The sequence below is a fragment of the Neodiprion fabricii genome, chromosome 2 (genome assembly GCF_021155785.1).
Source record: "Neodiprion fabricii isolate iyNeoFabr1 chromosome 2, iyNeoFabr1.1, whole genome shotgun sequence".
In the NCBI taxonomy this organism is placed as follows: Eukaryota; Metazoa; Arthropoda; class Insecta; order Hymenoptera; family Diprionidae; genus Neodiprion; species Neodiprion fabricii.
In genome coordinates, this window is record NC_060240.1 from 28,534,482 (window position 1) to 28,561,699 (window position 27,218).

The 27,218-nt window shown below is 42.5% G+C and overlaps 1 protein-coding gene across 4 annotated transcripts in view; it reads left to right on the forward strand.

Annotated features, from left to right (window-relative positions):
- Positions 1 to 2,385: 2,385 nt before the first annotated feature.
- The window catches only part of LOC124175171 (glutamate-gated chloride channel), a 97,074-nt gene continuing 72,241 nt past the window's right edge, over positions 2,386 to 27,218 (forward strand). For all 4 annotated transcript variants that reach the window (XM_046555149.1, XM_046555148.1, XM_046555150.1 and 1 more), the window contains exon 1: positions 2,386 to 2,544. The gene's annotated coding sequence lies outside the window, so the exon portion shown is untranslated. The remainder of the gene's footprint in view (positions 2,545 to 27,218) is intronic.

Sequence of the window (27,218 nt, forward strand, 5' to 3'; positions counted from 1 at the left end):
ACGTTCTTCTATCACCTCTGAGCGGCTAATGTGATCCATCCCTCGGATGATTTGGGATTGGCCGATTTTCGATAACTCGGACACGTTTCGAAGTTTCGCAAACGATGCGAGGGGGGGATGAAAAAAATTGCAAACGCCTATTTACTGAACAGTGCGCGTGTGTGTGTTTGTGTGCGAGAGAGAGAGAGAGAAGGGGCGAAAGGAAGGAAGGAAGGAAAGTATCAACATAAAATCTCCATGCGCCCTCGATTTAAACACGTTTGTTGACATCTGTCAGTGCGCCGAAGCTTCGGGCCTGTTCAAACCTGGCACCTCTACACCTGAGACCCTCGGATCCGTCGATACACGAGGATGTGTGTCGGGTGTATCCTGCCATTCGAAGAATGTCCTTCCCGAGGCTTCGGCACACCTCGTAAACAGCGAATGCTACTCGAAGGCTGCTCGTCCGCTGTCCCAAAAAACGGTTTCGCATCTAGTGTATTATTCAAATTCGAAATGGAATGGCGCGGTCTGGATTCGCCGGTGGCGATTTTCACCCCTTATCTGCGATCCGCCGATCGATCGGGGAGCGTCTTCTTCGTATAATCGAATGAATTCACCCCGGCGTACGATTCGTGAAATATCACGAAATATAAGGTGAACGCTGGGATCAGGTCGTCTCATTATAGATGTAACGAAGTTTCGCCAGTGACACACAGCCGGGAGTTTACCTGACGCAAATAAATTCGACGAACAAAGATCCTTTTGAATATCTCTCGCTGTTCTCTCAGTCGCGGCGAAGTCCGTATAGATATGCAATTTCATCCCCGACGGCGGCTAAGTAGGGTCGGAGCTAATTTCAAACGAACAAAGATTTGCTTCGATCAAATGAACCTGAAATTTATTATATTATACCCATCCAATGTTTCATCCGCGCTTGCTGCTGCAGTATTAGAGAAGAATTATAAGAAATATCTGATTTTGAAAGCGCGGGCTGCACGGCTGTGAGAAACGATCGTAAATCCATTTCACAAGGCATTTTACCCAAGTAATATTTCTCGCTGTTTTTTCAACTCGGGCAGTGAAATCGTTTCAGGATTATAAGTTATGAAAAAAAAAAAAAAAAAGGTTCGGCGATTAAGCGCGAATTATTTTTGCATTTATCGATTTTTTTCAGATTGCACTTTTGATAGTAATTTTAGATAATTTAAGGCTTTTGCTTCACGATTGCGCGAGAAATGATAATTTTTCTCTCTATCGCGTTCCACGTTCTTTTCGCGGTTTGTTTTTCGGCTTACAACATTTTTCAGAATTTTCTTCACTTCGCGCAACGTAAGATTGAACAAATTAATCCGAGGGGACGGACACGTGTTAACTTTGATGAATGGGGGCTGCAATCTTACTTCGAAGCAGTCGATCTCATAGCGAGATAAAAAAAAAGGTTGATGCTCCGTGTAACGAAGGCTCACCGGCTCGATGATAAGATAGGTACCGATGATTGCCTTGTCTTTTTTTTTATCACAAGATCATCGCCAATTGATAATAGTCAGAAATATCGAAATAATCCAACTACAATATTTCGTAAGCTTCAAGATTTTTCCTTACTGGTCTGGTTTGAACTACCGTACCGTTTCAGTCGAATAGTTCCAAACTTTTTAAAGCATGGTCAGGCTGTTTTTTTATCGAACGAAAAACGATGGTAGGAAACTTGGGAAAACTGATCGATTTTTTTTTTTATTTTTTTTTTTTTTTCGTCGCAATAAACAGTAATTTGGTTATTATTTGACCGTAATCGATCGGCGATGACGATTGATACGTTTGTCCTAGACCTCGCGTTAAGAGACCACTCGTCCTCCCGTAAGAAAGAAGTCAATAACCCGATAAATGCCGAAACGAGATTACATTCGACGAGGCAAACGCGCATCAGGCATCCAGACTTTGGTGATTCTGTAAATACATTTTCTCCAACTCTCGAGTAAGTGAGGCCGATTTTGGGGTGGAGAAAGGGCTGCGCTTGGCGGCTTGTGTATATCCATATAATTTCTGGGTGAAGGACGGGTAATTGAGAAGGCGAGGTTAAGCAGGCCTCGTGGTGGCGACGGGCGGAGAGGCTTCCGCAACCTACAGCATCCCCGTAGGTGCAGGCGTGTAAGGACGAAGAGGAGACGCGAACGAACCTACGGGAGGCGGACCATACGAGCAGAACCTTCGTCGGGCGAAGAACGCGGCGTTTCGGGCTTACGGGAGGAGGAAGAGGAGGGAAGCGAGGGAGAGGACGGAGATTTCATCCCTCTTCGGCATGACGTCACGTTGCTAAAGCGACGCGCCGACGCTGGGCGTCTGCGTGGGTCGGGCGGCCGTCTGGGACGAAATCAATAGTGTGCCAGGAGCCAGGTAGTCGGTGTGAGTGGCTGTGGAACTCGGATCAGCAGCAGTCCTGGAGCCGACCCCTTGGAGGTAGGACAAGACTCCGTCGTCTGACTGCATCGCTGACCGTGGAGAGGCCATGCCAGCCCCGCCACACCGGACGCACGTCATCGCCTAGAACCGCCACAGCCTCACCAGGTAAGCTCGTCGCCTCCGTTCCTTTTCTCTTCCTTGCCTTTCCTCTCATCTCCTCTCCTCTCTTGGCCATTCCCTCCTCGTCCTGCTCGTCCTCTCTTCCTTCGACGACGGATATCGAGTCGCCCTGATATCCAGCCAGCCGCGACCCGCCTTCCCTGCACCCGCTCTCTCGCACGGGACGACTTCTCCTCGGCGAAACTACCTGCGCCCCGTTTGCGCGGGATACCAGGAAGCTCGTGCAGACCTCGAAACAGTTCGCACCGCGTTACAATACTCCCGTAAAACCAACCAAGTGTTAAAATTTTACATATCCCCGATGGTTGTCGAGTATCTAGGTTAGTCAGCGCGTAAACATCGAGTAGATTCGTACTTGTGGAGCACCTCGTTATTATCCTGCTTCACCGTCGTGTCCTCTATTTTCATTTATCACCTCTTCCGTCGCACACTAATATCACGGATGCGGAATTAAAAGCTCGGTTTTTTATCCCCGACTGTTTTTGCACCCTGTCCCCTGCACAGTCCACCTTCTTCTTCTTCTTCGTTTTCTCTTTTTCTTCTTCTTCTTCTTCTTCTTCTTCTTCTTCTTCTTCTTCTTCTACTGATATTTCAATTCGTCGATGCCAATTAATCACGGGCGGATCGTTGTTCGTGTTATACGGTACTTTCCAAACATTTAAGAAGCTTTGACGAATCGACGTCCCGTGCAGGCTGCAAGCTCACTACAATCCGTCCAGGATTAAGCGGTGTTCCCTCGATCGTGGTTTGACCAAACCTGATAACGAAACCGTGTCTCTCGGTGTGAGTGATTGAATCTTTAATCTCTGGATCGCGGGGAAGGGAGGATGGGAGAGGGGGTGAGGGAGAGGAGGGGAGTGCTTCTTGATACGCTAATTTGGTGAAAATGAAAAATGTCCGTTTAACATTCGAGGAGACGTTGACAACGGATTAAAGGGCGAAAGACACAAGTGTAAGCTCATCGCCACCCTGTGGAGGACGGATACTCCCGACGACGCGATCGAACCGATAAGCAGCGAGATAGGCCATGCCTCCGATCCAATACCATTACGAGCATCAATTTGTCGTATCAACTACCGTCAATCATACTTCCTCTTTGATTTACTGCCACCCTCTCCCCCCTCCTCGCATGTCCTTTCTATACACGCTTACACCTTTCGAATGGCTCCCAGTCCCGCGTTACGATGATAGCCCCACACCTATGCACCCCGCCTACGATGTGTGTGAATTAACATTTTCGTATGCGAGTGTGAGGGACCTCTTCGGCACACAACCCACGGACTGTTGCCTGCGTTTAAAGATGTCGTTAAAACCGACAGGCCTCGACGACCTCGAAATTATTTACCAGATGGGCGAGAAAGAGCGATTTTTTTTTCGTCCCCCCCTCCGCCCCTCTCCCTCTCTCCCGGCCGCGTTTATTTCCTTGCTTTTTACGTTCGACTGATCGATTCTTAAACACGTATATTATACATGTGTTTCATGCATACACGGACATGTGTACGTATGTAAACGAGAATTAAATTCGGTACATTCAGCGCGCATTTTTAGAATTGGTTTCGCGATTGAAAAATTTCTGTCAACTTGCCAAGCTGATTTCACAGGATATCCGAATCAGCCTCGACGTGACACGTGACCGTTTTATCCATATTTAACTGCAGTACTCGATGTCTTATTTCGACCTGATTATAACGACGTCGTTCAATACGATGTACGCTTGTTGTTTGGATTCAGTTTTTCATTTGCCCACATCGACAAACAACGAAGCACCGTAAATTATGTCGCTGATTTTATTCGTCGTTAGTTTTCTGCCCCTGATATGGAAATGGAAATTATTTGTTTTTTTTTTTTTTCCTGCTAACGTTGCCAGGGTTTGGGACTATCTGTGATTTATTTTTTCGCAGGCAGAATAAACGGGGCTGTGAAACCGAGTTTACGATTTATTTGATCGCGTTTTATTGCGTTCAGGATTATTCAAGTGCCAATTATGCGGCGTGTTACGGGGAAGTGAAACGCGGTGATACAAATGTGAAAACGAGAGTAGGCTGCAGCCCGGAACGGTGTAAGAGAGCCGGAGAAAGAAGAAAGTTGGAAAGAACGACGGGGCGGGATCCGGAGCGTCACGAGGAATCCCGTGGTAGACATGTCGAGAATCCGAAAGCTTCGCGTTTAATAATTCCCACCCTGAACGTAAGCGCGCGATGCAGCAGCGGCAGCTTGCAGAGCCGTTATCGCCCGGAGACATTTCCCGGCTATACGGTAATAGAGCATCGGGCTCAGGTTGTACCGGCGTTAAAAAATTGAGTAGAGCATTAAATTTTGAGGAACAAGGTCGGCGCCGGTTGAGGTCGCCTCGAGACCGTTCACGTGGCAGGGATAGAACGGGGTGGTCGCACACCTGGAAAATCCGGACAACCTGGAAATGTCAGGGAAATTGAAAGAGGGTCATGGAAAACCTGGAATTGTCAGGTGGTTTTATTTGGTAATTGAAAAAAAAAAAACTGGAAAATATCAATTTTCTGTCGTGGGAATTAGAAACGATTCTCCGAGGCAACGCAACTGAGAAAACAAATTGCCTTAAACTGACATTTTTGTACGTCATATTTTACTTGAATTCGAGTTGAATTTGAAACCGAATATAGAGTTAGATTTAGGTTTCAGCAGCTCACCAGGATTGGGAAGATGCAAGGGAAAATTAGGTCTGAGATCCTGACGAAAGTCTGGAAAAGTCGAAAATATGTGTGGCCACCCCGGTTCATCGCCCGTCAGATTACCCTGCAACCCCTGCGTCGCACCTGCGGACCGGCCAACACTCGGAACTGATAAAATAGAGCGGAAGAAGGAGAGGATCGCGGGGCAACCGAAAAAGCTCTCCCCGGTTTTTGCCCCGCGTCGTTACATTAACGGGCATGCATACGTAGGCGCGTTTCCGAGATAATCGAGGGCCCCCGGCACGTAGGTACGTACCAACATCGACACACCGGTTTCGATTGATTAAACTCCATGCACCGTTAATAATTGGATGGCGTGAGTCAGGCTCCAGCTAGTCGAGCCCATGCCGCCTCTGCCTACCCTTAGCAGCTCAGGTTTCGATCAATCTGCGGAATCGTGTTCACGCCCGACGTTTACCACCACTACACCATGCCCAGTTTACCTACCATCCGATCTTTCAACCTCGAGATTGCGCGCACCGCGGAGGAGGAATATTTTCCGTCCCGTTCCGTGGAACCCTGCAGGATTAGCTGATGAGCCACTTTTTCTAGCTGCTTTTTTGCCGCCCGCTAACATCGCCGCTTCCCCCGTCCTTCGTTCTTTGTCGGAAAAATTATCGCTCAACCGGCGATCGTCGGTAGTTTGGAAACTCAGCTCTCTCCAACTTCGGGCAGGATTATTTAATCGTCCTTCAATTGGCGCTGAATTTTTCAGTATACTTTGTGTCGAATCAACAAACTTGAAATACCTATTGCGGAGAATTTCAAATCGAGTTCGAAATTTCATCGTCTGCAAGCTTAATTACAATTTCGGGCGATATGTTTTTACAACTAACAACCCTGGAGTTTTTGGTCCGAGTCGAAGGTTAGGACGGAGAAAATAGAATGGTATCTCAGCCGATGCAAACCGCGAACAATGGCGAAACGGTATTCCTGGCGTCTAACAAAAATGAATCCGAGTGAGAAAATTCTTAAAGTATCAGGAATCTTTGGTAAGGTTTCGTGATTAGAATCTTTAAAATTATCAAACATTGGTGATTTTTATTCGATTCCAGTGTCTTCGGGCTGATTTTGTTCAGCATAGATCGAAATCGCCTGGAGAAAAATGTAAAAGTAGTTGTACGCAGATTAAATGGAAATAAATTTTTTTTGGAAGAGTAGCTACAACGGATGTTTGTCAATAATTAAATTTCCACGTTGCGACTGTATCATAATATAATTCGATTGTGAAAATTTTTCTCGAATCGTCGTTGACTATTACAGCTCGCGTTGTTCGAATTCGCTCGGTTTAATCACTGACAAATGGAATTGGTGAAGATATTTAAAACGGATTTTTCTTTTTTTCCCAACGGACTGTCCGATACATCCCTGAACCTTGTGGGGACGATTCGATTAATGAATCAAAAATCATCGTCAGAGCTGAATAGCGATTATTTCATCAACGCGTAGGTATTTCCAATTGGGTTTTAATTTCGAGCTTCCAATCGGATGGTCAAAGCCGAGCCGAAAAGGTGACGACTTGGTTCACCCACCGACGCAACAATACACGTATAATATATTTCACCCTCCGAACGTTAACAATCCCATTTAAATCCCGGCACAACCGAACGAGAAATAGAAATTGAACGCGGTTTCGCTATTGCTGAAAATTCGTTACACGATTCCGAAACGCAAATCCGCACGCATCGCGATCGCGGAACTCACCGGTTATTAAATACTTCGTAACGAGAGTGAAGGGTGTTTGTTTATACATACCTGTGCACGCAAACGTACGTGTACATATATGATACAAAGCTAATCCGAAACGGAATAATTCAATTCGAGGCGAGGAGATCTCTCCGTCTCGGAATTCGACGGAACGAATTGCTGTTTTCGAAAGCATGTCTGTAGTTATTTCGCGGGAATCCTCTTAAAACCCTCCCTCCGGTCCCGTTCAAAAAAATTTTCCATCTTCTCCGGTCCCCAAAAACGACGCTTGTTCGTTCTTACCTACGGACAGGCGTTACCCTCAACCTCACCTTTCGCAATTATTATTATACACACATCGCTGTGCGATCATCATCCCACGGTTCAGAGCTTGCATCTAACTACCCGACGTGACGAGATACTCTTGAAGCTTTGCGGACAGGCGTCAATAGCTTAATTAGAACGTGGATCATTATCAGTTACCGGGACCGTGTATACATCGCATCGTTATACAACTACGGGCGAGAACTTTGGTCAATTGTATACACCAGCTTTGTTATTTATGCATGTGGACCGCATATTACGTGGGCGTATACATTAAAAACTGTCGCGGCTTGTATATTATATACATGTACATGTAAATACGCGGACATTCGTCAGGGTGAAAAACTTATCTCGGTTCATTTATACAACTTTCCTCCGTAACGACGCGTTCCTTATTTTTTTTTTTTTTTTTTTACCCCTCATGTATCTCACATTTTTTTTTTTCTTTTTTTTTTCCCTTTCCCCCCCTTCATCTTATTCATCCGTGAATATGATGTGTCCGAAGAGAGGAAGAAAAATAAAGATTACATTTTTTTCGTCGGAGTGCGGTGTTTTTTTTTTTTTTTTTTTATTTCATCTTTTCTTTTTTCATTCTTTCCGTTGTTCACTCTCTTTTTTCTATTCGCACCGTCGTCTGTAACGAAGCGTAATGTAGGTATATACGTGCAATAACGGTTACGAAAGCAGCGCGCGATAATGTCGGAAATTAAATGTTTTCGAAGAGCTTCAACCCTTCACCGAATGAACCCCGTCCCCTCTCGCACCTCTAGCCTCCTGCGGAGGTAAGACTTTAATTAACGCTATGAGTGAATTTTTGAAAGCAGTTATTCTAATCATAACAACCCTGGGGCGTAACGAGCGCTGCCGACGGCCTCGGACGTTTCACTATAGAAGCCAGTAGAACTCGCTTGAAATTCTCACGTTGCTTGTGGAGTCGCAGAGAGAATTGGCAATTTTCGCGGTACCTATCGCAGTTCCGCTGTACGCAAGACCCGTGTCGAAATAATTTCGCAAGTGTCATCCGAGGGTGAAAACGGTGCGGTGAAATCGCAACGCGACCCAACGTGTCACGCATTCGGACTTCGCTTTGCGACTGCGAATTTGTCTTTTTCGTCGTTCGACAAACGTGCGCTGAGATGAAAATTTGTTTTATTTAAGGAAACGGCCTAGTTTTAACAAAATTTTATTTCAAACTGAAGAAAGAGCAAGAAAAAAATAAAATAATGTTTACCTTCAACTGTGATATCGATCGAGAATTTTTGTTGATATAACGAAATGAACTCGTTACGCGGTTTGTTATTAAAACATTTAGTTAAATTCAACGAAAAGTCACTTGGTTTCGATAAATATTGATTAATCGAAGCAAATTTTCACTTTCAAATTGTTTCATCAATTATAACACAGGTCAACACGATTTTTGTGCCCGAGTAACGAATGGTTTGAAAAGTAAAGAAAATCGTTATTATTCTACAAAAACTTTGCTTTTGTTAACCGACGAGCAGATATTTCAAAGTTCATCCGAATAAGACGTAACCCAATCAAGTCGCCTGCCAGTGACTGTTTCGTGTCAGTAAAAGTAAGACAAAACTTTTTAACTCCAAGACAGGTTTATTTTTGATACATTCACTCAGAATCAGTAATCTTGCGTTAACGTTTAAATGTCTACAGCTTTTATTTCTCGTTTCGCGAATGTATTATAAGCTTAATTATTTTTCCACGTCAGCATAACATCCACGTTCCGATCGCAACGACAAAGTTTTACCAAAGCATGGGTAATTTTTCTCGTTTTTGTAGACGCGAAGACCAAGTAAATATCTTTCGTAATTCGGCCCTCCCCTCCGAAAAAAAGAAAGTTTTCAACCGTCGAATAGTGTAATTTGCGATTATTTCACTGCGGAACATTTCATTCATTTATTTCCGCACACGGTATGTGTCAAAAAAAAAAAAAAAAAATTGTTTCCATTTTGAACTATGTAAATAATTCGCCTTGAAATTGAAACAACAAGCTTATAGTCGGAGCAGGGGTGGATTAAATTTGTCGAATTGTAAAAAAGAAATGCAGAATCATCCGTGCTATTTATTTAAGAGTGATAAATTTTTATCTCATCGGCGACGGTTAACCGTCAGAGTCAAATAATTGGCACGCTGGAATGGTTAGCAGCGTCTGCCGAAGAGTGCGGTATCATTTCTGTGAGAAACGTTTGCCTCTTACCGACTGTTAGATCCCATTATTGATATCGGATCAGATCGATATCGGGCCGCCAACAGTGTTTTCGACGAGCCAAGAATAGTTGGAATTCAAGTGCTGCACCCCCGGTCGGGTTTACGTGACGGGGAATAGGGCCTGCCGGGGAGTCAAATCCAATACGATACTTAACTCCATTTAGCTCAATATATCTATCATGCCGCGAAGGCTAACCTGCCAATCCTCCCGCGTCTACAACCCGAATGGCGCTGAATTGGTCGTCCGATTTTTACTCCCCTATTTTCCGCGATCCGAAACGGGAACGAGACGACGATGGCCTTTGGCGAAATTCTTCATCGATTCTCATCGGGAAGAACTTCCTCGGCGTCCCTTTGACTCTAGATTAGGAAATACACCGCGAATCCGATAATCACCTCATGCGGAAAATCGAGGCACAGAGAGATTAATTATTTGTCTCTGGATAGTAGGAACCGATCGAAATCGTTAGTTTTCTCACGACCGTAGTGCGGGTTATATTCGCGTCGATGGTTAAAATACACCATTTATACGATTATATCTAATACCACATCGGTTTGTCACCGACGAATTTCCATCTCCGTTTCTATTCGCTACGCTTGCATTGTCCAAATTTTCGGCACAAATGACACTATACGTATATTATATATATGTACATATGGATAGAATAATGGGCTTGCTTTTCCAACGAGTTATATATATATCATTGAATAGCGTATACCCTGAACGTTATTCCGTCGCAATTATAACCTCTACTCGAATTATATCCGCGCAAATTCGATTCCTGTAGATTCGTTGTTAACGGTCCTGAACGACAATGCCACGAGGCTTGGCGATCCTTGACCTAAGACTTATCGTACCTTACCGTTAAACGAAACAATTTACCAAAGTGATATCAGAATTTTTGCATCCGAAATCGGGTGCGGATTATTCAACCTCGAGATTATCAATCTGCGTCCGTCGACAGGAGACGTACAAGGTTTTTCACCGTTCCCTCGCGGACAAACGATGTCAGCTGCGGTGACGGAAACAGGAAGCTGGCTTGTGCGCGTGTGTGTGTATATATACATATATACATATATAGATATACGTTGTACGTATATTTACAGGATACAACTCGGAAGTGAGGCGATAGTAGCACTTAACGAAACGAGAAGGGGCTAAAACTTGCCACGTATACAAATATGAACGAATTTTTGTTTCGTTTTGCCCCTTCTGCTTCCTTCTTTCTGCTCGTCAGCATCGACCCTTGTCTTTTTCTTTTTATTCATCTTTATTTGCCTTCATTTTTCTCTCTCCTTTTACTTATATACTTCTTCTGGTTTTCCTTCTTACTCTTCTTATTCTTCTGACGTTGCCGAAATCTTTATAATCGTGGACATTCGAGCGCTCGTCACGAGGTTATCGATGAAAAATGCATTATGAAAAAACTTGTAGCTAAGCTCTGTGATGTTTATAAATTATAGTAGACTGAAAGTATGGCTTTTACATTCTGTATTCGTGGAATAATCGAAGCGTTCGTCGACTTATGATGTTTGGAAAATTGAAAAGGAGTTTCGAAATTAAGTACAATGGAATTGATCGGTCATAATTGCGGGAAATGGGGATTTACCATTCGGAACAATGTATCCCAAGTCGAGTGGCAAAATCGAGTAAAAATTTGTTTATTTCTTGTGAAAAGCGGGTCTGTTTAAAAATAGAAAACCTAAAGGAAAAAAAAAGAAAAAAGAAAAAGATTGCTGGAAACTAGAGAACGGAATTATTTCTACTCGACCGTAAGATTGGCTTATTCGAAATTTTCACACCGGTTATAAGCCACTTTTTACTGCACGGCTAAACTTTGTCTTGCACTAACGATTTTCGATAAACTGCAACTACGACTGGTCGACCGCGTTGCAGCGACAGTCGTAAGTTATAATTTGGATTTTTTTTTTCACCAACTTTTGGAAAGTTCCTCTCGGCTATGCAGGCCGAAGGGCCATAAATCCGATTTGTGAAGTTTAGTTGATAGTTTTTGATTCCATTATGTGTTTCGTATAAACGGATACAATCAGCTAATTGCTCGCGGGTCTGGAAAATATACGCTTTACATCGACCGACGTAAGCGAGGGGGGTGAAACAACGGGTGAAAGAGAAAAAGAACAAACGTAGGGAAGGAATTCACCTTTTCGTTGGAGAATTTTAAACGGGCGTGTGATTTTTGCCTCCTTTTCATTCTCCGTTTTATTTTCTTTTTTTTTTTTTTTTCTCTCTCCTTTTTCATACATATATCCCCAAGACACCGCAACGAGTATGGTATTTGATCGCAAGAAAGAAACGAATATGAAATTCTGCTCATTCGTGTTCGTCTGCACATCCAGGCAAACCGTAATTGGAACTGCGCGGGTGAAACGAAAAAGAAAAAGAAAAAAGAAAAAATGTTTCCAAGGAAATTTTTCTCTGCTGTAGATATATCCCGTTCGTGTGCGAGTGCGCGTATGTGTTTGTGTTTGTGTGGATGTCGTGAGATGTGAAAAAAGACGATAAAGAAAAGGAGCAAGAGATGGAACGGTACACCCAACCACACACACACACACACACTTTCAAGACGCATTGATTTTCACGCTGAAACAAACAGTGTCGTATATAGGTATAGATATATGTACCGTATATAACGCATGGCGTCAGGGAGACGGAGTGAATAGTGACGATTGAAAAATGTTGTAAAAATTGGTTAACATAAAAAAAAAAAAAAAAACCCGGGACGCTCATCTTATACGTATGTATATTCCGGTTGCTCCCTTAGCGTGTTTTCAAACATAACGTTACTTCTCTTCCGGGGATTGGAAACGCTTGATTTCTTTCTCCTCTTCTTATTTCTTTCTCTCGGCTCCGCTTGAGGCCGACAGCCAACGACAAGACCCGCCGCAACCCTTGTTCATATTTGCACCTTGCCCACGTCGTTTCGTCGTGGCTAAAAGTCAACGGTTCCGTGAAGAGACAAGCGGGCGGGTGAAAACGGATGTAAAATAAAGGCATAATCAGTTGCGTGACAGCTCTGTAACCTTCGCGTAGTTCGGAATCCCTTATAGGAGTTACCCGATCCTCGGCACGCAAGCCGCTTCAACCGCCTCTAATTTCCTGAATTTGTTATTCATCCGTTGTTTATTCACCGTTCCCGAGCAGCAAGTTGATATAGGTTGCAAACGGGACACGCGATCAAGCCGGAACGACGCCGAACGGAGGCTCCGCAAGTTCATTTATTTTTCACCTTTTAACGGCTGGTAGAGAAAGAGGAATGGCATGGAAACGTAAGAAGGAGGAGAAGAAGATAAAATAGTAGGTCCGCGTTATTTGGTCTCGGACGCAATCCCGAGCTACGAATTATAAGGGTCGAAGAACGATAAATTGTAACCATTGTCGAGGTCGCGCGCTTTTGGATCGGCGGAGGAGCTTTTATCACTGGAATATAAATACCTAGTACGTGCGCCGAGGAATAATCTATTCCATCGGTTCCGCTGCTCTAGATGTTGTTCCGATTCCCGGACGACGTCTACTTCGATCATCCGTACGTTTTCGCCGCCTACCTAGTTTCTCCATCCGAAAGGAGAAAATTCGCGAAGATTCGCTTCTCGGAGCAGCACTTCTTGTAGGCCAGCTTGCGGCTGGTGGTACCGGGTAAGTGCAACCCTTCGTCACCTCTTGTGAACGGGGTGGATTGATCCAACCACGGTCACACGACGCCCGCCTACATATTCTGTAGACTAGACGTGGTGCCCGTGTCGATTCGATAGATACAACTCGACTACTGCGTACGTGATACAAAACGCGGTGTCTGAACCTCCATGGCTAGGTGGCTAAGGTTTCAGGCGCCGCGTTGTACAATTAATGCACACACATTCGCGCGCCCTGGAAACGAGCGCATGCAGCGACTGGGAGGGAAAAGTAAGGGGTCGGCTTTGGCAACGAAGTTTAACTAACGCCACCGCAATCGTATACACGTATAAATAGACCACGGGCAAGTTTGTAGGCAAACTGTAATATCCTAAAATTCAAATGAGTATTCAAACTATTCGTATAATGCCTTGTTATTCGTATCATATAATACGCCTTTACCGTGTTACACAGACACACACGCACCTCGAGGAATACGAAACACCAGATGTATTTTCGCGCATAATACGGTTGCGGTCACCGCCCAGCACTTCACAAAGCTGCGACTCTCGCAAGGCTGTATCTCCCTTATTCAGAGGGGGCCGATGTTTGGCTGTGTGAGATATTTTCAAGTACTTTGACTTCTCGAGGAACCGTTATCGACGGAAATGGAATTGGGTGGAAGGCTATCGAGATACAACGAACAGAGTTATTCCCCCAGCAGAATGCTTTCTTTTTTCATCATCCGCGGGGCGGCTGAGATTTCGACGAATCCAGCAAGCTCTTGTTCGTTGATTTCGGTCCAGCCGATCGGCAGATATTGGACGTTGAAACCTAAGAGCAACTCTACCTGCATCGGCTGCAAGCTACTCGCGCGAGCTGAAAGCTGCTCGCGCGAGTCGCGCGCTTTAAGCCGCCGTATCTCCGAACCGGTTCTTCCAAAATGGGCGTGCGAGGGCTTGATGGATTCGTCTTGAGGCCAGGCTCACAGTAAAGCTTCTGCGCATCGGTAGAAAAAAAACGTCAGTATTGAGATCAGAGTGAAAAATGAGAGGACGGAATTTGATCTCGTGCAAAGAACCAAATTATTCATACAAAGGAAAAAATTTGAATAGAAAATCTACAGGTCTAGACGAGCTGTGCGAACGTTGGATCCGAAAAGTTGTTTGAAACTTTCATAATTGGCGATATTCGGAAAGGTCAATCGAAGGGCTTTTCGGGGTTGAGTTATCCCTGGGAACGAAATTTCCTCGGGTTCCCAAAGCGTGCTCAACGAAGTGAGCCCATCTCCATCACCCTACATGCCGAGTGGCGCACTCGCTTCGACGAGCCGAAAGTCAAACACCTGCGTTTCACGTAAATCTCTCGCTTGTGTGGGTCGTGCGATCTACGATGCGTGTGTAATCCGCGCTGGCAGTCATAAAGCGGGTTAGGTTAATTTTTCGTCGCCTATATATGTATATCCGTCGCTCAAAGCCGTTAATGGTACTCGTCGAAGAACGGGAAAAAGTCTTTTGATTGCATTTCGCGTTCCCTGCCCTCCAACAATTCTCATAATCGCAATCAATTCGGTGGGATAATTATGCGAGTTGGCGTGTTCATCGCATCCCTGCGCGGTGGACCGAAATTTATTCATTTATGTATATGTACATAATTTCACTAATTCTAACCTGCGTGCAACGAGCTACGAACACAGCCCTCCTATTCCTCCCTGCCCCCTTCACTCGCCTCATCGTTCAGCAGCCACCGCCCTCCGGTTCTCAGATCACGGCTGGGTGGCAACGCGTATTGTATCACTGCGAGTCCAACGCCCGATGGTTTTACGGCGATTTCCACTGCGTCTCGTTCTTGTCCCGCGTTATTAATCGCCTTGGAAAGTGTAGACAGATAACTTGTGCACGGTTTCTTTTTTTTACGTATCTACCGATCGTCGGCCACCTTATTTTGCCAAAGGTCACTTCGAAGCGAAGGATTTAAAACTTTTTAAAATTTTTTTATCTCATCGTTCTGCTGATCGTCAGATATTTCCTATAATTGGAAAGTACCTGATATTAGAGTTCTAATCAATTTTCTCTTCGAGATTGGTGAATGGCTACTTTTCATTCGGTTCAGAGCATGTATAAAGTACATAATTTTACATTGTCAGAGAGGATCTAAGTTTTATGATCAGCGCTAATTTTCAAGCGATTTTAATTCTCGTATGGAAAAAATCGAGCTACCGATATTTCAACGAGCGGAAAAAAATAAATGAAAGGTCGATCGGAAATCGATAATTGATATTGCATTCCATTTGATGTATTCAGCTTGTAGTGCTTTGTTCGAAAGAGAATTTTGCAATTAGGTGATCGCAGCACATAGAAAGTGTAGGAAAATTGAATGAAATATTTTTCATCCCACTGCTCGGAAAATTAAGTTTCTCTTATATTTGAAATGCCGGATGAACTCGCAAACAATATTTCAACGTTGATTGTAAACACAGAACAACAAACTAGAAAACAAACCGTGTATTTAATTGGACAAAAAGTTTTTAAACTCAAATTGGTTATATTTTCTCGCAAGGGCATCGTGAACAATAATGTACGAAATTGATCCACCACACTGTTTATCCACGAGTCGTGGTGTTATAAAATGTATACGTAATCACAGTTCGGATAGTGACTGTAATTATTTCGTCGTTCTTCGTGATTTGACGACAGGTTTTATTTCGACAGTTGAAAAAAAGAAAGAAGAAGAAACCGATTTCCGCCTTAGTATCGTATTTCGATCGGGGAAGTTTTTCGTCGTTTTGAAGGTAATTTGTGGCAAGATCCAAGCGTCTTTCTCCATATTTCCGTTCCCTGTCTCGTTCCTCTTTTTTTTTTCTTTTTTTTTTTTTTAAATAAAAGTTTCGTTTGTTTTCGTCAACGGCGGTCGCTCAAACGGACGTCTCAAACTCGTTCGTCGTTCGCGCTTTTCCTTCCCTTTCCTTTCCTTTCCTCCCCTTTCCCTTCCACTCCTCTTTCCTGCCTTTGCCTTTCTTATAAACGTACCCCACACATAAAGCTGCGTGATTTCCTTTGAATTTTTCCCTCAAACGTTCGTTGCTTACCCTCCAAACGATCTCTAGGTGAGCAAACGAACGTACCGGAGAGAAAACGAGGACCTATTCCTCCTCCCTTCGGAAGGGGGCTGGTTGAGCTTTCGCCCGTGTGACTTTGCCGTGTTTACACAGTACGTCAGTCCCGCGTATAAGTGCAGCCCCGGTTGTACGTACTGCTTCGAGCAATGCGACAGCGACATCTCGTGATTGCAGACCTTAAATATAGCCAGCAAAATAAACAGGAACCATCCACTCACAAACGGGCTTAGCGTTCGTCGCACAATAATTATGACACCAACGAGAAGAATAAAGAAAAGGAGGTGAAAAGTCCTTCGTTCCTCGGGGAGATTCGGCCTAAAATCATCCTCTCTTCGTTCGTATTATCTCGACAATTGCGTCACCCTCAAAACCGCGTACACATCATCCGAATCGGTATGTCTTTTTCTTTTTTCTATACAACTTTTCATCGACCCCCTTTCCCATTTTTAACTCCGTCCGTCAGCACCAGAGGCGAAGGAAGGACACGTCGATCTCCACCGAGCCGCGGTGACGCGCTCGCCAGAGGGCGACAGCTTCGCAAAACGAGACGCAAGTGTATTTCCACACGGGCGGCTTACGTATATCGGAAGAAAATGAGCAGAAAAGTTCGAACGGATGGCGTTAATGACTTGTCCGAATGCACGACGTGTGTCGCATTATGCGCGGCGTGTCGTGCGGGAAGAATTTTAACCGTTCGATACGATAAATGGTGCAGGTGTCAACCGTATGCCAGGGTGAGGATAAATTGCTTTTAAATTGATTTGAAAAGTTTGCTCAAGATTCTGATTGCGCTGAGCAGGGCACGTCTATGCTCTGCAGTACCCTTAACGAGCAATTGATTGCCCACCTGAGGGTAAGTAAGTTCCGAGGTGAAATAACTCTCGCGGGGTTGTGAAACGGCTATATACGGGCGCCTGTGTTCCTTCCTCGTTCTTTTTTTGTTTCATTTCCTTTCATTTCTTCCGATTTACTTGACTCTGTTCTTAAATTCATACGTAGGTACAATCAATGCCGGCTTGTCGAGGGGTTCGAGTAATTCACACTTGAAAATTCGTCGCGCCTTGTACGTACTCCGGTTATAAACGCCTACACTCGTCGAACACTTGAGATTACGAACAAAGTACACGCACCTGTGCATGTAAACGTTGGTACGTAAATAAAGCGCAAAATCACTCGGCGTGGAATTGAAAACGGGAAAAATCGATCGAGGCTTCGCTGTCTGTGGAAAATAATTTCAAATCATTCGCACAGTGATAATTCATTATTGTACATACCGTCGAGAATCATTTCATCAACTACCTGATGTTAATTTATCCGTCGCGTCGGAGATATTTATGGGGAGATACGGAAGAAACATATTTCGTGAGGAAATTGTTTGGTTCAAGGATTTGAAGCTCTGTAGATAGCAGTAGGTACACATCTTATGCTGATTAGAAATTTTCTGCAAAGCAATTTTCCACTCCATTCATCTCCGACGTTATAATTGACGTTGAAGCCGGCATAAATAACGACGCATGCATACTTGGGGTCCGTTACAGCAAGTCTGCGTAGGTGAATACCAGGGCGAAACGGCCCAGGCATGGCAAAGTGGATTAACTGAATTTTTTTGCGCCTGTCGACGGTACTTTAGGTTCCTGCAAATTACACCGATGCTCTGTTTTGGATTACGCTCGGAATGGTGATTTGTTAACTCTCGTGCGACGGTGAAGAATCGCTGCTTACTGTAACAGCATTGGAAAGTTTGAATCCTTACGTCGATGTCCTTGAATTTTCTCGATACCTAGGAGGAAGAAATTCTTCGGAATTATATCAGTTTCTCAAAGCCGACTTATTGTACCAATCCATTGATTTATACAGCGAAGAAATTACGCGTTAAACGTTTCTTCGTAATTTTTGTCCTTATCGTTCCAACGATTTCGGAAACGATTTAGAGAGATGGTTGGTCAACAATCAATACTTTTAATTATTTTATGTAATTAATCTATTCGAAAATTGAAAAACAGTAACTACTGGGATTATTTCACATTAAATTTCACTCCACGATAGCTTATCTTATTCAGACGATTATTTTCTACAAATTCATTGGAATACTTCTTTTTCGAATCATTTTCGCATCGTTATATACTAATCTTGTGAATAAAATCACCCATCGTAGAATAAAATCGAACGAATCTTATTAATTTACAACAATTGTGAAGGAATTTTAGGTGTTCTTTGAAAACCTTTAAAACGTTAAGATTTGTCGATATCGGGAACAATGTTTAAAATATTTTATTTTCTCAAAAAATTCTGTCAAACGTAACGGTATAAGGTAGTACTTGCAACGTTTTAGCGTTAACGAATTCATTATTGAACTTCAACGTTTTCTAACGTATCCCCATGCCATATTTTTCGCGTAAGTACAAAGGTAATAAATACTCTTTTTTAACTCCACGCGTGTTAAAAGGTCAAATAATGGCGCACACGTCTTTATACCATTAGACACGCGATACATATATAAATCTGTTTCAAAGAGGTTTCAGTAGCTTACGAATGCAACAATTTAACAAATACTTAATGTACGACTATCTCGCGATAAAATTAATGAAAAGTATCGACTTTTAGCCAACCAACCTCTCCTCAACTGCTTCGAGCAGCGAAATTAAACGTTCGCACTTCCGCTGCTATATCAATTGATTGTACACATTAAACCATGGCGCAAAGGTCTGGGCACGAGTCGCTCTTAGAACTTGCAATACTACTATTCCCAAGAAATTAGTGCTGGAAGTTATTCGTCTAAAATATATAATTGTACGCAGGCAGTAACCGTCCGTACTCCCTCCCTCCCTCCCTCTCTCTCTCACCCTCTCTCTCTCTCTATCTCTCTCTCTGTCTCTCCTTCCCCATGGACCACGCATAGCCTATATCGTGAGAATAAGCGGCCGGAGACTATTGGCTGAGTTGATTAGTCGCGTTCAGAGGGGCGAGGAACGCGAGGTATGCCCAGTTATGTAGGCAGTTGTTAAAGTTACAGGCCGCCGTTAGGGAATGCCAGCGGTTCGCGTGAAGGGATGCAAGAAATAATCGGGCAGGTGGAACGACGAGACGCGGTCGATGTCCATGTTCCGGGGGACGACTGCGAACCACTGCCGGCTCTTTGATACTCGGCAGCGACATAAACGGTAATCGTGGGTGACGTAAATAGGCAACGTTGATGAAAGACCGCGGAGCCTTCGACTAGCTTTCGGGGGGGGGTTAATTAGTTTGCATTAATTAATAATTTGATCCGGTGACTTGGGAACAATTATTACCAGGGAACCTGCTTTGCGTGCACGCGCGTCGCTTCGCGACTTTCTACACCGTTTAATCATCCCCCTGCGATAGTGAATTCTAGCGATTCACCGACGTAACGACGAAATCTCTCCGCTCCGTCGCTTCTCTCGACGGTTTGCCGAATTTTCAAAATTTAATTAAACCCGTTTAGCCGAAATGTTTATCATGTATAACTCGCGTGAACTCACACCTCGGTAACGACTAGACCGAATGGAAGTTCAGTTGTTATTCTAATTTAAACGTCAGGAATTATATAATACATACATACGCGTGCGTATATGTGTGCGTGTGTGTATATATACAATATGTATATATATATGTGTACATATACCTACGTAGGCTGCGGGGAAGTTTGGCTCTCAGAAGACATTTGGAAAGGACGTTGATTAATGGAATTCGTGTACCACGTCTCGCCTTTCTACCCAAAAAACTAGATCCCATTCTCCAAACTCCAGGCGAAATAAGTTTTCGAAATTATTATTATTATTATCATCACTGCGCGGTCGCGCGGGTCACTTGAAGTTATTATCGTCTTTGTCTCGGCAGCTAGCTGTTTTATCTCGGCACAGTTTTGAGGAATCGTTTTATTTTCAAAACGCCTTGAGAGATACGCCGAAAAAATTAGAGGGTATAAGTGATTAAACGTTGGAGAAAAATTTGTTAAAATATTCAAGCTATGTAATTAATTAGGTAATTATAGTTTAGCGATTCGGTATCTCCATATTTTTTTTCTTAAATATCCGTGTTCCGGGAGTAACTCGGTAAATTACCAGCTCGAAATATTGAAAATTGATTGAGTTGTGATTATTCGAGTAGATTGATCCATTTCCGGTATTTTGTTGTTCTGTGAATTCTATTTTCAAATTTCATTTTGCCAAAGATAACTAATTTGCTTTGAAATATAACGGTCTGAAGAGTATCCCAGAATTTTCTCACCTTTCCGTTTCCGGAATGATTTTTTATACGGGGTCTACGACGACCCCGGTATGGCACCATACACGAGGTGTACGGTGCAAGGGTCAAACTTTCGGAGTCGTGTTGGGTTCATGAAAGCTCACGTCGCGTCGCTATGACGTTTGCAAATTTTTCTCCCGAGGTCAACGCTGGGAAATTGCGAAACGGGTCGTCTATGGGGCGCGTGTGCTTCGCCTACGTTATGGAAAACGGTACGTGTGCCCCGGGGTACGGTCATGCACTTGCATATTTATGCAGTCTGAGAAGACGACGACGTATGCCGGCGCCCTGCCCGTTGAGCCGAGCAGGCTGTGCATCCCCGATCTTGTTACCCGTCGCGATCCGCCAGCTGCTGCAATTTCTGGTTAACCTCGACCGCTTGTCACTTTAGGGTAGAAATAGCTTGTACACTTGCAGTGAAGGGTGTTGTTTCGCGAAATATTGACACTTTTTCGCAACTTTTATTACTGAGTATTTATCAAATCGTTGTATTTCTGAGCTATGAATTTCGACCCTTTTGAAAATACAGCAAGAGAAAATGAAGGAATTATAAACGAAAGCTTCGACGTTGGAAACCTCGTTTTAGATCGTTTCAAAGTTATAAAAAGTCTATTGCACTCTATACGATGGCTCGCTTTATTCGGATCATTATTTGCTACGAAGTCATTGGAACCGATTTTTCTTCAGCAGTCAATTCGGCGATTCACGGTGGTCACTGGTCAGGGAAACCCCGGAATTTAGGAAAATCTTAGGAAATTTTATAGCTGTGTAATGGAAAGAGAATGAAACGAGCTTTTTCCACGAGAAGGAATTCTGGCAACAATTTTTCCCCACGTCCTTGGTTCCATGACCAGTAAATAGACCATAAATCTGTTTTTTGAAAACCGATCGGTTCGCAGCTTTGTTTATTAAATACTTAAACCAGCACTATTAGTTCGAATTTCAGTCAGTTCAAGTCCGGGAATAGTAAGACAATTTTTAGTGACCGCCGTGAATATTGATCTTTTTTATGATAATCGATATCGGTGCAATATTGTAAACTTAAATATTTACCGACGCCAACGTGACGAACAAAAATTATTACAACAAATTTCGCGGAATATAGTCTTTCCGAATAAAATCATCGTGGCGTGAAATCGAACGAATCTACTAAATTTTCAACAATTTTGCAGCGATTTGAAATGAAACATCGACATCTAAACCTCCGTTCTTCATTTCAGTATGTTCGATCTTTCCATTTTAAGACATGCTTGTAGCTAAATGGGAATATAATAATTGAACAAATGCTCAACTTACGACCATGCGTTGTAATAAAACACATAAATATTATAGAGTTTTTACCAACCAACCTCCGTAAGTATATACGCGCGGTATAATCCGACAGCCGACGAGCGATACTCGGTGCTCCAGAAAGAGGTTCGCATTCTCAAAGTACGATAAAAATTCTACGTCAATTTGACGATCCGGAAACGGGACGTGAGGGTTGGACTTTTGCCGAGGGATTCTATGGGGTTGTGAAACGTCGACTTTCACCGACTGAAATTCTCCGTCTCGTGCGATTTGTCTCTGCGTCTAGGATTTCTTTTCCCCTTTTTCCTGTCGAAAAATGTCTTGGAAGATTGATCGAACCGAACCAGGTCGAACAATTGCGAGCAAGTCAGTTCGAACCATAAACTGATAACGTTTTCCACGCCACAGGCTGGGCGTAAAACTTTTATTTCATATTCAGCTGTAACTTTGCTTCGGAAGATCGACGGACTAACAATAAGATCCACGCATATCCAGTTGCTCTGTATTTCCGAAAGTTGTTCAATTTCGCATCATTTGTCTCGTTACAAATTATCCAGAATATTGTTTTGCAGCCCGTACCGGTTCGTCTTGGAAAAGAGCATGTCGATGATAAGTCGCGCAGTAAGAACAGCAACGTATACACTTGGAAAAAACTTCGGTCCTAATGACTAGAATTTCGTCCTAGCAACGAAATTTCAGTGTTAATATTCGTCCAACCAAGCATTATTTTCACGCAATCAAAAAGTTTAGTTGATTTTATTATAGTGCGCAGAAAATGAAATGTTTCAGTAATGTCTAGGAAAAGGTTTGGCACCGCAATCCCATAGGTTCTGTTGCTATTGCGAAATCAGATCTACACAATGGAATAATTTTTTTCAAGATTGAATAATGATTGTTTAATTGTTGCGCCACATCAAACACCGACAAAGAAATATAATGCCATTGAGTATTGACTGTCTGATTCAATGGTATTAGAACTCGAATGATTCAGCTATGCTGATTATACTGAACAGATGCCTGGAGCCTCGTCCGATAACTGATCGTTTTACTTCTCTTGCGAGAAATGATTTTTAACGGGTTACGGAGATTATTTTGCCACTTCGTAAAAAATTTTCGTTAATTTACAATGTAACACATTATTTGATGGTGGTAATCAATCGGTGAATTTGACTAATCTTTATCCACCGAATATATTTAGCAAACTGTATGAATGCGATTTAGTTGAATTTACCAGAGCGTAATCAATATTTTGATAAAATCATGAAAGAAGTTTTCATTAAATCGACTAAATTAAAATCGTGATTTCGTATTAATAAGTGTATTTTAGTTAATTCAATTTTTTTGCAACCTTGAAACTATTCAAATTTCATTAATTTTTGTATTTACAACAAAACGTTGTGTTCCTAGGAGAAAGTTTTCTAAAAAATGCGTCTACAGAGTGATTTTTTTAAAAAAGCAAATAGCTTTCTTTGAGAGTAGATAACTGTTTGGTCATATTTTCTCCTTTACTTTGTTCGTAGTATTTTACGTTTTTCGTCGTCGATACGGTGGCATAAAGAAACGTATTTGTCTCGGTCAAAAAAGGTTTCCTGTATTTTCAACAAGTTTTCTCGACAATTTTTGGCCTTTCATATCTGAAAAACAAGTTTTTATGAAGAGATCGGTCTGTCTATCTGTCTCGACAAATTCCCACGATTATCTCGAAAATGGCTCGATGAGAAAATCTGAAATACACAGGAATGCACATTCAAATAACGGACATGAAAAATTGCCGCATCCTGTTTTTTCCGAAGCCTCGTTTACCATACCGACGTTACGACATTGTGCGAAAATCGTAGCGAACTGTCTCGAGTTCACGCTCAAATAAGTCGAAATTTGAAACGCGAATAACGCGTTGAAATCTTCAAAGGAGTACAGATATTTCAAAATCTAAATCGTATGCGAACGCCATCGATTGAAACAGCACTCGAAAACAGTTTATTAAACGACGTTTGGAACAAAGATTTCATAAAAATAATACTATATAAAACCAAATAAAATATTACCATGGGAAAGAAAATTAACGAACAGAAGAAAAAACATCGATTACAAAAAAATGTAATAGCTGCAGTAATCGAACTGGTTTGTTAAAGCGTCGAAAAGTAGGCCGAGAAATACCGTTTCCACGCTTTTTTCCCCTCCTCTTTGCCAAGCACTGGAATTATCAAACTTTGAAATTAATTGGCAAGAGTGGTTCTCGGGCATTATTTATAATCCAGCGTAACGCTTATAAATACATCGCACTTTATTCCGTCGAAATAAGGAACCCTGGCAGCAAGTCGTGTCGCCATTTAGCGAGCCGTTGGGGACTTTGAGGGTTGTGGCACAGAGGTTGAATAATTCACCTGAGACTGCAGTTGATAAGTTTCAGAAACGGCGTAGACGTGGCCGCAGGACGAAGGAGGTCCACCTCCTTCGTCCCTCCTTCGTCTCTGGGCTTCCGCTCCACTCCCCGCTTTTTTCCCTCTTTCCCCTTGATCTCTGGCTCCCGGCCAATCCCTCAGGGTTCAAAACACTGGGGGCCGGAGAGTGTTATGAATGATTGAACGAATCTGGGTTAGTCTTGAAAATAGCAATAGCGGCGCTCGTTCGTCCCTTTCCATCGAATTTGATACGAATTCGCGCTAGACTCACAGACAGGCAGACACACGCGCGAGAAACTGTAAGGTAGGTATCCGTAGTATCGTTGAAACTGATGCCGAGATCGGAAATGACCCGAAGGTTTTTTCCCTCTTTCGCTCTCTTTGCATTTTCGTTTTTATTTTTATTTCCCCTCCTATCCCTAGTTTTTTTTTTTTTTTTTTTTTTGTTTTTTTTTTTTCGTACCCCCCTTTACATCCCGTTAACCCAGATATCCATCCGAGAGCAAACTTCACCGTCGTGCGCCAATCATTTTTCTCCTCCTCGCCATTTTTCTTTTTTTCTTTGTTATTTCGCTCTTACCTTTTCGCTGTATCAATTTATTCGGAATTTCAACGGAATCAAGGAGCAGGATTTTTTGATTTTTCTTTTTTTTTTTTTTTCTCTTTCTTCACAACGAAATATCATTTTCCATCCCCCCTCTGCTGCGGCAGCCGGGTGAAATTCGATATCGTATCTTCAAACACGGTAATACCCTTGAAATAACAATTCTGGAATGACGCCGATTTTTTTTCTTCACTGCCTACGCGTTTTTCTTTTTCTCTTGATTTTATCCATTTTTTTTACTTTCTCCCCCTTTTTCTCCTAATGTTACATCTCTCTCAATGAGAAATTACACCGCTAATTAGCGGGGGGGAAGTTGGAAACTCGAGTACGCGGTAGAAATTTTTTAATTTTCACATCAATTCTGTACGTATTTAACGAATTTTACGATCCTGCGCTCATTTATTTTAAACTAATACTTTTTATTTCTGTACACGTTGAAAAATTTCTACAACGTTTCATAACCCTTATTTAATATTTATTTTCTTTATACGTAGTTTTCGATTTTCGTTAAAAATATCTATGCACTTTTATTTCTGCCTTGATTTCTTGACCGTAGATTCCTTCCCTTTTTCCTCTCGTTCTCAAGTACATAACTCGAGATTATATTTTTTTTCTGTAATAAAAATATACGTATATGAAGATTAAATCTCGCCATGAAAATTCAAACCTTGCCAAGTTCGTAGTATTTTTAATCAAATTACATTAGACAAACTACGAAAAAAGGAGAATTCGTGTCAAGAGCCGGTTCGTGTACGCGGGTCAATTAGCCTCTTGAAGAAGATTAAATTTTGGTCGATGCAACCAAATGTGATGGGATGGAACAGTTTGAGTGAACTAGCAAAACTTGGTACACAATCAGGATTGCCACAGTTCTTGAAATCCTGACAAAACCTGAAATCGTCAGGGATTGATTTTTCAACCTGGAAATGTCTAGAAAAATAAAAATTTTAAGCGAAGTGAAAAGGTTTTAACATCGATAAAATGTTTTTTCTTCAGAATCCTGATTTCGACAGTCAGAAAAGTTGTCTGGAAAAGTAAGGGAATTTTACAATCAAAAATTAATCAAAGCCCTGAAAATATGCTAACTTTCAAAGCTCGAATGTGAAAAAAATAATTTAAAAATTTTAAAAAAATTCGTATTCGACGAACAATCACTTTGATCGAATAACGAAATAAAAATCTCCCGAACAAATGTGCCTCTGATGTTCAATCCGAGTCGATTGAGCGTCTATATAATAATAATTAGAGTTACAATAAGCATCAGCGAATTTCGCACCCTCGGAAGGGAAGGGAGATGCTGCCTAGTAGCCACGCCCTTCTCGGGGTGGCGGAAAAAAAATTGTCGAGACTGTTACCCAATATTTTTTGCCTTTCTCTACGGATGAGCGATACTTTTGTAGGGCAATAATATCGCCGCAGCATGGCGGCACTGATCCTGCGGAGTGTTTCGAAGCCACAGGTACAACCAGCTGCACTTGTCGCGACGAGCAGCCGACGATTGATCACGGCTGCTTAAAAACTTTTTCCCGCTTACGCCACTGGAAAAGTGAAGAGAAAGAGAGATAGATAGATGGACAGAGGTTTGTTATGTCGATAACGATGTCGGACAAGTACTCAATGACGGAAAATAAACACAGGATACGGCAAAAACATCTTGTAAAATTAAAGTTAGAGACAACGGGTAGAGCTGAATTCGGGGAAATGTGAAAAACGAGATATGAAAGTGAAAAGTGGCTACCAATGCAACGATTGGGATAGGCAAAGAAAATGAAGTATAACTATGAGAGATACGAGAGAGAGAGAGAGAGAGAGATTGATTAATTGATTGATTCGGTTTATTATACCCTAGCTAAGCTATGGGGCAACTTTCGACTCACAGTTCAATACACTTGAATTTCGAAGTAACAAAAGTAACTGAAAAGTAAGCTTGAAATAAAATAAAAGCTGAGAAAAGAACAGTGAAACGGAGATACCTTATTTATTAGTTATTTATAATGAAAACGTATGAAAATGATGTGCCTTCATTCATCGTGTGGGTGATTTTTTAGTGATAGTAGCTCAAAGAAAACAGAGCGAGAGAGAGGAAAGATAATGATAATAAATTGAACGGAAGAGAGAGAGAGAGAAAACACCAAAAACAACACCAAGACCGTCGGTTTGTCGGAGCTGTTTTGCCTAGATGAATATTTTACCCAATAAACTTTGGTCCGATGTTGCCCCGTATTAATCAATATCGAGGAGAAAGCAAGAGAGGAAGAGAGAGCGAAAGAGAGAGGGAGAGAGAGAGAGAGAGAAAGAGAGGAGAATACCGGAGGTAGGTATGGAGCGTATTCCGGGCGCTGTAATTAATTCTGTAAAAGCTGGTTATACTTTTTATTTTTCACCCCCGTTTTTCTTTTTTCCTCAA